Here is an 11396-nt window from a genome sequence, read left to right on the forward strand (position 1 = left end):
TGTTTCTCCTTGTCTCTGAACCCAGCTTGTTTTTGGCATTTGCCTCTGCCTTACGTCTGCCGATTACCTTTGCCACGCTGACTGATCACCTGTTTACCGAACCTGTGCTTGTTTTTCTATATAAAGCCTTTAAATACTCAACTTTCTGAGTCTGCATATTGTGTCCAGCATACTGTTTGTTCTACACCATGAATCCTGACACAGAGTTATAAGAAGCGGTTCAGAGCAACTCCTAATTAATCTTATTCAGATGATAAAGCTTTTCTACAGAGCGAAACGTCTTCAAAGAACTAAAAACATCCAGCTGACCTGACTCTGCCTGCTTGTATACCATGACCTGGATGACTGGGAATCTCCACAGATGTACTCAGTATTGTTTGCCACATGTATTATCTTGCAAACCATGTAGTAAATACAGAACTGGACATGCTGATAACTTAATTTTAACCTTCTGTGTTTACCCCATGATTCTCACACATGTGCAGCAGCATGTATTTCATGCTTAGAAAGGGTCCTTGCTCAGTATGTTACACCGGTCAGTGTGCTCAGAAATACATGTTTAGTGCTTCATTTAAAGAAGTGAAGAATGTACTGGCATTACTCCAATGTTGGCATCCCTGACTAATGGATGCAGTGAGTGACCACTGGAGGGTAATTTCCAGACATGGTGTGCAGATGTCTTTGAAAGCTTTCATTGTTCGACTACAGGTCTCATTTAATGTAATATTTATGCACTTCCCATCATGATATCTTAAGTGTTTGTGGGTACCTTTGTGTGGGTGTCCAATGCCACTGACTGTATGACAGCCGCTGACTCACTTTCCACAGCTTGTGCTTGGACACTGTGGCACTGACTGATCAGACAAGCAAATTATTGTTGCCGATGCCATCGAATGAGGGACATTAAGTCCAGATTGTCTGTGGGTTTCAGTGTGCAGCACAGTTGACTTCTAATGTAAAGTAGTGTGGTTTATTTAGAGTTCATACAACATGCTATTGGCAAGAGGTGTGTGTGTGTTGGGGGATGAACAAGTGAACAACACGACCTGTGCAACCCTTCTCTATTACCTTATTCCTACTTGGAGGGTTATGCATGGCGATTGTCGTCTGAGAGCTGTTCCAGCTAGTGTTGAACAAAAGGATAGGCTGCTGGACGAATACACAAACACACATACGGGTGCATAGTGCAAGTTTTGCATTTTGTATCACCACTCCTGCTTCATAGTGGAGTTGCACAGAGAATAATTTTCTTTCAACAAAATATCAAATCTATGCTTGAATCTCCAATGTGCCTTCTGGCAAATTGTAGCTGAACTTTCAAGTGTTTTTTTTTTCTTTCTTTTTTTAATAGAAACCTTCTCTATACCACTTCATCATGAAGCTAACTGATTATGCAGCACTCAAAACCTGCACTTTGCACAGTTTCTTCAATCACAGCCACAGAAATCTATAACTTCTTCAGGGTTGTCTTGGTGGCTTTTCTCACTCTTCATCTTCTTATACAGTCACTCAGTTTTTGACAACTAGCTACTCCACGCAGACTTACCATAGAGTGCTATACTGTTTGTATTTCTTCATAATTCATGTAAATAATGTCCAAGACATAGTCAGTGTCTTGGGAATGTTTACGTAACCATCCCCTGACTTGTCCGAAGAAAACTGTATATAAAAGTGATGGTTTACATGTGCTATACTAAAGGGGGGACTTACTTATTCACACCATCATTTTGGCTTTTAGATTTTTAATTAATTTATATCAAACTGTAGAGATTTACTTTCACTGAGTTTAAAGAGCATGATTTTGGAAATTCTAATATACAAGGCCTGAATTTTTTTGTTTTTTGATGTCCTAATAAAAATCTAACATGTAAAGGGTCAAGGGCCAAACACTTTTTCACAGCACTGTACATTTTTAACTGCTTATCCGGGATCAAGTGGCAGGGGCAACAGCTCCAGCAGGGCACCCCAGCTTCCCTTTCCCAGGCCACTACTGGCCACTATATTCGTGAGGCTCTACTCCGAGCACCTCACGAATGAACAAGCTTCTCACCCTATCTCTAAGGGAGATACCAGCCACCTTTCTGATAAAGCCCATTTCAGCCACTTGTACCCAAGATCTAGTTCTTTGAGTCATGACCACAGGTGAGAGTAGGAACGAAGACTGACCAGTAGATCAAGAGCTTCGCCTTTTGGCTCAGCTACTTTTTGTCACAACAGTACAGTAGAACGAATGCAGTACCATCCCTGCTGCACCGATTCCCTGGCCAATCTCACGCTCTATTGTCCCCTCACTCGTGAACACAACCCTGAGGTTCTTGAACTCCTTCACTTGGGGCAAGACCTCAAACCCTATCTGGAGTAGGCAGTCCATCGGTTTTCTGCTGAGAACCATGGCCTCGGATTTAGAGGTGCTGATCCTCACCTCAGCTGTTTCACACTCTGCAAACTGACCCAGTGAGTGCTTGAGGCCACAAGGTGATGAAGCCAACAGGACCACATCATCAGCAAAAACCAGTGATGAGACCCTGAGTCCACCAAACTGAAGACCCTCCTCCTCCCGACTATGCTTTGATATCATGTTCATGAATATCCTAAAGAAGATTAGTGACAAAACGCAGCCCTGGCGGAGGCCAACCCCCACTGGAAACAAGTTTCACTTGCTGCTGAGAACCCAAAAACAGCTCTCACTGTTGGGAAAGTGTAGTGACACGGACCCACAACGGGGGGCGTAAATGAACGGACAATAGAGGGAGTTAAATTAGAACACTTTACTGTTGTGAATGTCACAACCACACACAGCAGATTACAGAATAGATACAAGTCAATTAATGAAGGTGTCGTGTGGACAGGCTCGACGATGGAGACGCCCGTCTGGAGATGAACCGGAACCACACGATTTCCACCGCCACCGAACCCGAAGGATACTGGAGCCGCCAAGTCCCGAAGTCCCCAGGTGGCCACCGTCTCAGCGTGTCGGATCTGGTACTGCTGGCGGAGAACAAAGACAGTCAAGTGTGGGTGTGTGTACACCCAGTAACAATAACGGTGGGAATTCCACCTCCACCTTTAACACACACTCGTGCAGCGTCTGTTTAACCACTTATCTGACGGGACGTAGGACGAAACAGTCGCGACCCACGCCGGTCCTCTGGTTGACAGCTGCAACACAATAGCTCTTGGAATCACTTAATGCTGGCAGAGAAAGTTACCTCTCACAGAAGTCGATATCTCGGCGATGTGGTGGAGGTGTCATCCTGCTTTTATCCAAGGTGGAATGCAGATGATCGGTGACAGCTGTCATAGTTGATGAGTGACAGCTGTCACCTCGGCTGTTCCTGTAGGCGGCAGCGCCCTCTCGTGCCTGAAGCCCGCACTTCAGGCAGGGCGCCCTCTGGTGGTGGGCCAGCAGTACCTCCTCTTCTGGCGGCCCACACAACACTCACTTTGAGTACAGAGATTGGATAACTCTGAGAAGGCGCCCCCCCACTCTATACTACCACAGCACCACCCACAGTATCTCAATATCTTCTGAGCTCGCACAGCATACGCCTTCTCCAAGTCCACAAAACATATGTAGACTGGATGGGCATACTCCCATTTGCCCTCCATGATCCTTCTGAGAGCGAAGAGCTGGTCGATTGTTCATGACCAGGATGGAAGCCGCATTGTTCCTCTTCAATCTGAGGTTCGACTATCAGCCGAACCCTCCTTTCCAGCACTCTGGAGTAGACTTCACCAGAGATGCTGAGTAGTGTGATGCTCCTGTAATTTGCACACACTTTCTGGTCCCTTTTCTTTTTTAAATATGGGGACCACCACCCCAGTTTGCCACTGTTTAGGCACTGTCCCAGACCTCAACGCAATGTTGAAGAGATGTCTTATCCACACCCTTCAGCTGCTGGAAGCAAATGTGGCGGAATTGTCCACTTAAAAGGTTTATTTTTTTTTTTTCCCCCTTCTAATGCCAGTTGGGGTTGACTTTGATGGGGTTGGCCATCTTTCCTACCACCACCAAAAAAAGGAAAAATAAATTTTGGTATTTTCTTGAAACAATAAATCAAAGTATAAGCTCCATATTTATTACAAACATTTATGGGTCATTGTTAAAAATATATAAAAAAGAAATGGGTCCGGATGTCCATTATTCCTGGTGCTCATCCATGGATACTGCCATGTGAAGCACATAAGACTATAGGATTCCACTGAGTGGGATGCCAGTGCATCACTGATTACCACACTAGCCAAAGTGGGAACCCACTTTACTGCTAGGTGTACTGAGACAATGCAGATGAAGTGTTTTTTCAAGGACAGAGATAGATAGCATGACCAGGACAGGAACACATGTCTACATATTGCTAACCAAACTCCTATTCCACTTGAGGTACCTGGTATGCAGTTGCATACTTATGTCCTCTGAAGATGATTTGGCCTCTGTATAAAAATTAGGGATGCACCGATCCCAATACCAGTATCGGTTATCGGCCCGATCCCGTATGTATTTACTTGTATTTGTAATCATAAAACTGCTCCAATACTAGACATGATACCCCTTTACAGCAGCGTGATGTCAACCTCTCAGTGCAGCCTGTGAGCAGGTGGAGGTTGCAGTTTGACTGAACGGCACACTTCATTTGATGCTGCGAGCTTTTAATCTGTTTTCTGCAGCTCAGAGTTGAGAACAGTTGTCCTCTCTGAAAGCACAGTGACAGCAACACACCTCACTGAGCTTTACAAAGACATTTTTATGCATTTTTTTGTTTTCCCTTTAAATTCTGTGCTGCTCTGTGTGGGTACTCACTAAAAACAGCTGATCTGCATGCATTAAATGCTAATGCTTGTTTTTTTCCACCCAACTGTGCCTGAGGATGTGTTTCTGAGGATGATATGACATTTAAAAAAAGCTGAAAAAATAAAATTCCATACCTGTTGATTTGGTTGTGCTTTTTCCATAAATACATGTTATCATAAAAATATATCCAGCAACACTCGTGTCCTTCTTAATAAAGGTTTTAATGACTCATGGCAAGGCGACAGGATCAGGAGCACAGACGCGTTTCGACTAGGACTTCATCAGTGTGGTTTGTTTTTTCCTCTGCCATAAATACATGTTGCCAATTCTTCCTGCTCAGAAGGCCATCTAGGGGCGAATCCAGATGGAAAGGGGGTGGGGGTGGAGGGATGGAGGGCATGCTTCCCTCTCCACACCCCTAGATTAAAGGTCCACTTTTGAAGATAATTTTTCATACTACTACTACTATAATAATAATTTTAACAATTAAAATGTTAGAAAGAATTTAATAGTTACATTTATAAACAATGTAGATTATAAATAGTAAGGTTTACTGTTACAGTGCTGTCAACATTTAAATATGAGATCAAGAAAGACATATTTATGTATTGAAGTCAAGAAAGGGTGACTATAAAGTGAATATTGGCAAAACTGGTTATCATTTTCATGTTGAGGTAGCAGGGGGTGTGGTCAGCAGCTGCTGAAAGTAACTAATAAAGTAACTACTAATCTAACTTAGTTACTTTTAAAACTGAGTAATCAGTAAATAACTAAATTACTTTTTCAAGCAGGAATCAGTACTTGGATTACTTTTTCATAGTGACTGTGGCAACACTGGTGCTCACAGACATAAGTAAAGTTTATATGGACAATTTCAGTTCTGTTATTGGTGTTGTATATTTTGTAGTGCTGAAGTCCACAGGTTACATTTAAGTGAGATGTCTGGCAGTGTCATGATGGTTAAGAAACACACGGTTAATGTTAAAGCACAATTTGTTGTAGTCAAAAAGTAAAGTTGCATGATTTAAGTGAAATGTTTGTAAATAAAAACAAAGCTGACGATATTGGTAGCAGTTACAGTCAAAAAGTAAGGAACAACTGATGAATAAAACATTTTCAAAGTCATCATAAAACTGTAACGGTATCATTAAGTATTCGTATCAGTATTCGGTATCGACGAGTACCCAAATGTAAGTACTTGTACTCGGGCCAGGAAAAAGTGGTATCGGTGCATCCCTAATAAAAATGGTTATAATTATTGTGTTATTGGAACGGTAGATTTATTTCTTGGATTCGTCTCTTGAATCCCCCCGCCCCCCCCAGCTTCTGTCTGTACTAATAAGGTAAAATCTGACTATTGTACTCTGTCAAGTGGTACACATCAAGGTTGTCCTCTCTCCTCTTTAATTTTTACTTAAGCAATAGTGCCACTAATAACCCTCATAAATAAAAACAAAGCTGATGATATTGGTAGCAGTTACAGTCAAAAAGTAAGGAACAACTGATGAATAAAACATTTTCAAAGTCATCATAAAACTGTAATGGTATCATTAAGTATTCCAAGTACCAAGTACCGATACGAATACTGCGGTATTGTATCAATACCGCTCACTGCGGTATTGTATCACTTCCTGTTCCGGAGCACAGCGGTGTTTTTCTGTATCTGTTAGCTGTTTAATCTGCGCAGTTAGATTGATCTAGTTATCTAGATTACGATTTGTTTCCCAGTGTAATCTTTACGTGCCTTAACTAAAGCACTCCTTCTGCTGAATCACCTCTAAATTATTTACACATTATTCACTTTGCGTGTTTTTAGGAATCCGCTAGCTTAGCGTAGCTACTAGCTCTTAGCCGATTTAGCATGGCGGCTTCTCCTGTCTCTCCCGCACTTTTCTGCTCTGGGTGTGAAATGTTTAGTTATTCCTCGGCCTCCTTTAGCAGTAACGGTACTTGTAATAAGTGTAGCTTATTCGTAGCTTTGGAGGCCAGGCTGGGCGAATTGGAGACTCGGCTCCGCACCGTGGAAAATTCTACAGCTAGCCAGGCCCCTGTAGTCGGTGCGGACCAAGGTAGCTTAGCCGCCGTTAGTTACCCCCTGGCAGATCCCGAGCAGCCTGGAAAGCAGACTGACTGGGTGACTGTGAGGAGGAAGCGTAGCCCTAAACAGAAGCCCCGTGTACACCGCCAACCCGTTCACATCTCTAACCGTTTTTCCCCACTCGACAACACACCCGCCGAGGATCAAACTCTGGTTATTGGCGACTCTGTTTTGCGAAATGTGAAGTTAGCGACACCAGCAACCATAGTCAATTGTCTTCTGGGGGCCAGAGCAGGCGACATTGAAGGAAATTTGAAACTGCTGGCTAAGGCTAAGCGTAAATTTGGTAAGATTGTAATTCACGTCGGCAGTAATGACACCCGGTTACGCCAATCGGAGGTCACTAAAATTAACATTAAATCGGTGTGTAACTTTGCAAAAACAATGTCGGACTCTGTAGTTTTCTCTGGGCCCCTCCCCAATCAGACCGGGAGTGACATGTTTAGCCGCATGTTCTTGAATTGCTGTCTGTCTGAGTGGTGTCCAAAAAATGAGGTGGGCTTCATAGATAATTGGCAAAGCTTCTGGTCTTGTTAGGAGAGATGGCATCCATCCCACTTTGGATGGAGCAGCTCTCATTTCTAGAAATCTGGTCAATTTTCTTAAATCCTCCAAACCGTGACTATCCAGGGTTGGGACCAGGAAGCAGAGTTGTAGTCTTACACACCTCTCTGCAGCTTCTCTCCCCCTGCCATCCCCTCATTACCCCATCCCCGTAGAGACGGTGCCTGCTCCCAGACTACCAATAACCAGCAAAAATCTATTTAAGCATAAAAATTCAAAAAGAAAAAATAATATAGCACCTTCAACTGCACCACAGACTAAAACAGTTAAATGTGGTCTATTAAACATTAGGTCTCTCTCTTCTAAGTCCCTGTTGGTAAATGATATAATAATTGATCAACATATTGATTTATTCTGCCTTACAGAAACCTGGTTACAGCAGGATGAATATGTTAGTTTAAATGAGTCAACACCCCCGAGTCACACTAACTGTCAGAATGCTCGTAGCACGGGCCGGGGCGGAGGATTAGCAGCAATCTCCATTCCAGCTTATTAATTAATCAAAAACCCAGACAGAGCTTTAATTCATTTGAAAGCTTGACTCTTAGTCTTGTCCCTCCAAATTGGAAGTCCCAAAAACCAGTTTTATTTATTATCTATCGTCCACCTGGTCGTTACTGTGAGTTTCTCTGTGAATTTTCAGACCTTTTGTCTGACTTGGTGCTTAGCTCAGATAAGATAATTATAGTGGGTGATTTTAACATCCACACAGATGCTGAGAATGACAGCCTCAACACTGCATTTAATCTATTATTAGACTCTATTGGCTTTGCTCAAAAAGTAAATGAGTCCACCCACCACTTTAATCATATCTTAGATCTTGTTCTGACTTATGGTATGGAAATGGAAGACTTAACAGTATTCCCTGCAAACTCCCTTCTGTCTGATCATTTCTTAATAACATTTACATTTACTCTGATGGACTACCCAGCAGTGGGGAATAAGTTTCATTACACTAGAAGTCTTTCAGAAAGCGCTGTAACTAGGTTTAAGGATATGATTCCTTCTTTATGTTCTCTAATGCCATATACCAACACAGTGCAGAGTAGCTACCTAAACTCTGTAAGTGAGATAGAGTATCTCGTCAGTAGTTTTACATCCTCATTGAAGACAACTTTGGATGCTGTAGCTCCTCTAAAAAAGAGAGCTTTAAATCAGAAGTGCCTGACTCCGTGGTATAACTCACAAACCCGTAGCTTAAAGCAGATAACCCGTAAGTTGGAGAGGAAATGGCGTCTCACTAATTTAGAAGATCTTCACTTAGCCTGGAAAAAGAGTCTGTTGCTCTATAAAAAAGCCCTCCGTAAAGCTAGGACATCTTTCTACTCATCACTAATTGAAGAAAATAAGAACAACCCCAGGTTTCTTTTCAGCACTGTAGCCAGGCTGACAAAGAGTCAGAGCTCTGTTGAGCTGAGTATTCCATTAACTTTAACTAGTAATGACTTCATGACTTTCTTTGCTAACAAAATTTAACTATTAGAGAAAAAATTACTCATAACCATCCCAAAGACGTATCGTTATCTTTGGCTGCTTTCAGTGATGCCGGTATTTTGGTTAGACTCTTTCTCTCAGATTGTTCTGTCTGAGTTATTTTCATTAGTTACTTCATCCAAACCATCAACATGTTTATTAGACCCCATTCCTACCAGGCTGCTCAAGGAAGCCCTACCATTATTTAATGCTTCGATCTTAAATATGATCAATCTATCTTTGTTAGTTGGCTATGTACCACAGGCTTTTAAGGTGGCAGTAATTAAACCATTACTTAAAAGCCATCACTTGACCCAGCTATCTTAGCTAATTATAGGCCAATCTCCAACCTTCCTTTTCTCTCAAAAATTCTTGAAAGGGTAGTTGTAAAACAGCTAACTGATCATCTGCAGAGGAATGGTCTATTTGAAGAGTTTCAGTCAGGTTTTAGAATTCATCATAGTACAGAAACAGCATTAGTGAAGGTTACAAATGATCTTCTTATAGCCTCGGACAGTGGACTCATCTCTGTGCTTGTTCTGTTAGACCTCAGTGCTGCTTTTGATACTGTTGACCATAAAATTTTATTACAGAGATTAGAGCATGCCATAGGTATTAAAGGCACTGCGCTGCGGTGGTTTGAATCATATTTGTCTAATAGATTACAATTTGTTCATGTAAATGGGGAATCTTTTTCACAGACTAAAGTTAATTATGGAGTTCCACAAGGTTCTGTGCTAGGACCAATTTTATTCACTTTATACATGCTTCCCTTAGGCAGTATTATTAGACGGTATTGCTTAAATTTTCATTGTTACGTAGATGATACCCAGCTTTATCTATCCATGAAGCCAGAGGACACACACCAATTAGCTAAACTGCAGGATTGTCTTACAGACAAAGACATGGATGACCTCTAATTTCCTGCTTTTAAACTCAGATAAAACTGAAGTTATTGTACTTGGCCCCACAAATCTTGGAAACATGGTGTCTAACCAGATCCTTACTCTGGATGGCATTACCCTGACCTCTAGTAATACTGTGAGAAATCCTGGAGTCATTTTTGATCAGGATATGTCATTCAAAGCGCATATTAAACAAATATGTAGGACTGCTTTTTTGCATTTACGCAATATCTCTAAAATCAGAAAGGTCTTGTCTCAGAGTGATGCTGAAAAACTAATTCATGCATTTATTTCCTCTAGGCTGGACTGTTGTAATTCATTATTATCAGGTTGTCCTAAAAGTTCCCTAAAAAGCCTTCAGTTAATTCAAAATGCTGCAGCTAGAGTACTGACGGGCACTAGAAGGAGAGAGCATATCTCACCCATATTGGCCTCTCTTCATTGGCTTCCTGTTAATTCTAGAATAGAATTTAAAATTCTTCTTCTTACTTATAAGGTTTTGAATAATCAGGTCCCATCTTATCTTAGGGACCTCGTAGTACCATATCACCCCAATAGAGCACTTCGCTCTCAGACTGCAGGCTTACTTGTAGTTCCTAGGGTTTGTAAGAGTAGAATGGGAGGCAGAGCCTTCAGCTTTCAGGCTCCTCTCCTGTGGAACCAGCTCCCAATTCAGATCAGGGAGACAGACACCCTCTCTACTTTTAAGATTAGGCTTAAAACTTTCCTTTTTGCTAAAGCTTATAGTTAGGGCTGGATCAGGTGACCCTGAACCATCCCTTAGTTATGCTGCTATAGACGTAGACTGCTGGGGGGTTCCCATGATGCACTGTTTCTTTCTCTTTTTGCTCTGTATGCACCACTCTGCATTTAATCATTAGTGATCGATCTCTGCTCCCCTCCACAGCATGTCTTTTTCCTGGTTCTCTCCCTCAGCCCCAACCAGTCCCAGCAGAAGACTGCCCCTCCCTGAGCCTGGTTCTGCTGGAGGTTTCTTCCTGTTAAAAGGGAGTTTTTCCTTCCCACTGTAGCCAAGTGCTTGCTCACAGGGGGTCGTTTTGACCGTTGGGGTTTTACATAATTATGTATGGCCTTGCCTTACAATATAAAGCGCCTTGGGGCAACTGTTTGTTGTGATTTGGCGCTATATAAAAAAATTGATTGATTGATTGATTGATTGGTATCGACGAGTACCCAAATGTAAGTACTTGTACTTGGGCCGGGAAAAAGTGGTATCGGTGCATCCCTAATAAAAATGGTTATAATTATTGTGGTGTTGGAACGGTAGATTTATTTCTTGGATTCGTCTCTTGAACCCCCCCCCCAGCTTCTGTCTGTACTAATGTAAAATCTGACTATTGTATTCTGTCTAGTGGTACACATCAAGGTTGTCCTCTCTCCTCTTTAATTTTTACTTAAGCAATAGCGCCACTAATAACCCTCAGAATCTCTTCTTTCTTCCAGGGTGTGACTTGGTACGATACAATATACTTTGTTTTTCTACTTTTGCCTTTATGCCCATTATGCACTGTAGGAATCACCTCTTTCCCGCCTCCTTCTTAGACAC

Source organism: Thalassophryne amazonica, chromosome 12 (assembly GCF_902500255.1).
Source record: "Thalassophryne amazonica chromosome 12, fThaAma1.1, whole genome shotgun sequence".
Classification (NCBI taxonomy): Eukaryota; Metazoa; Chordata; class Actinopteri; order Batrachoidiformes; family Batrachoididae; genus Thalassophryne; species Thalassophryne amazonica.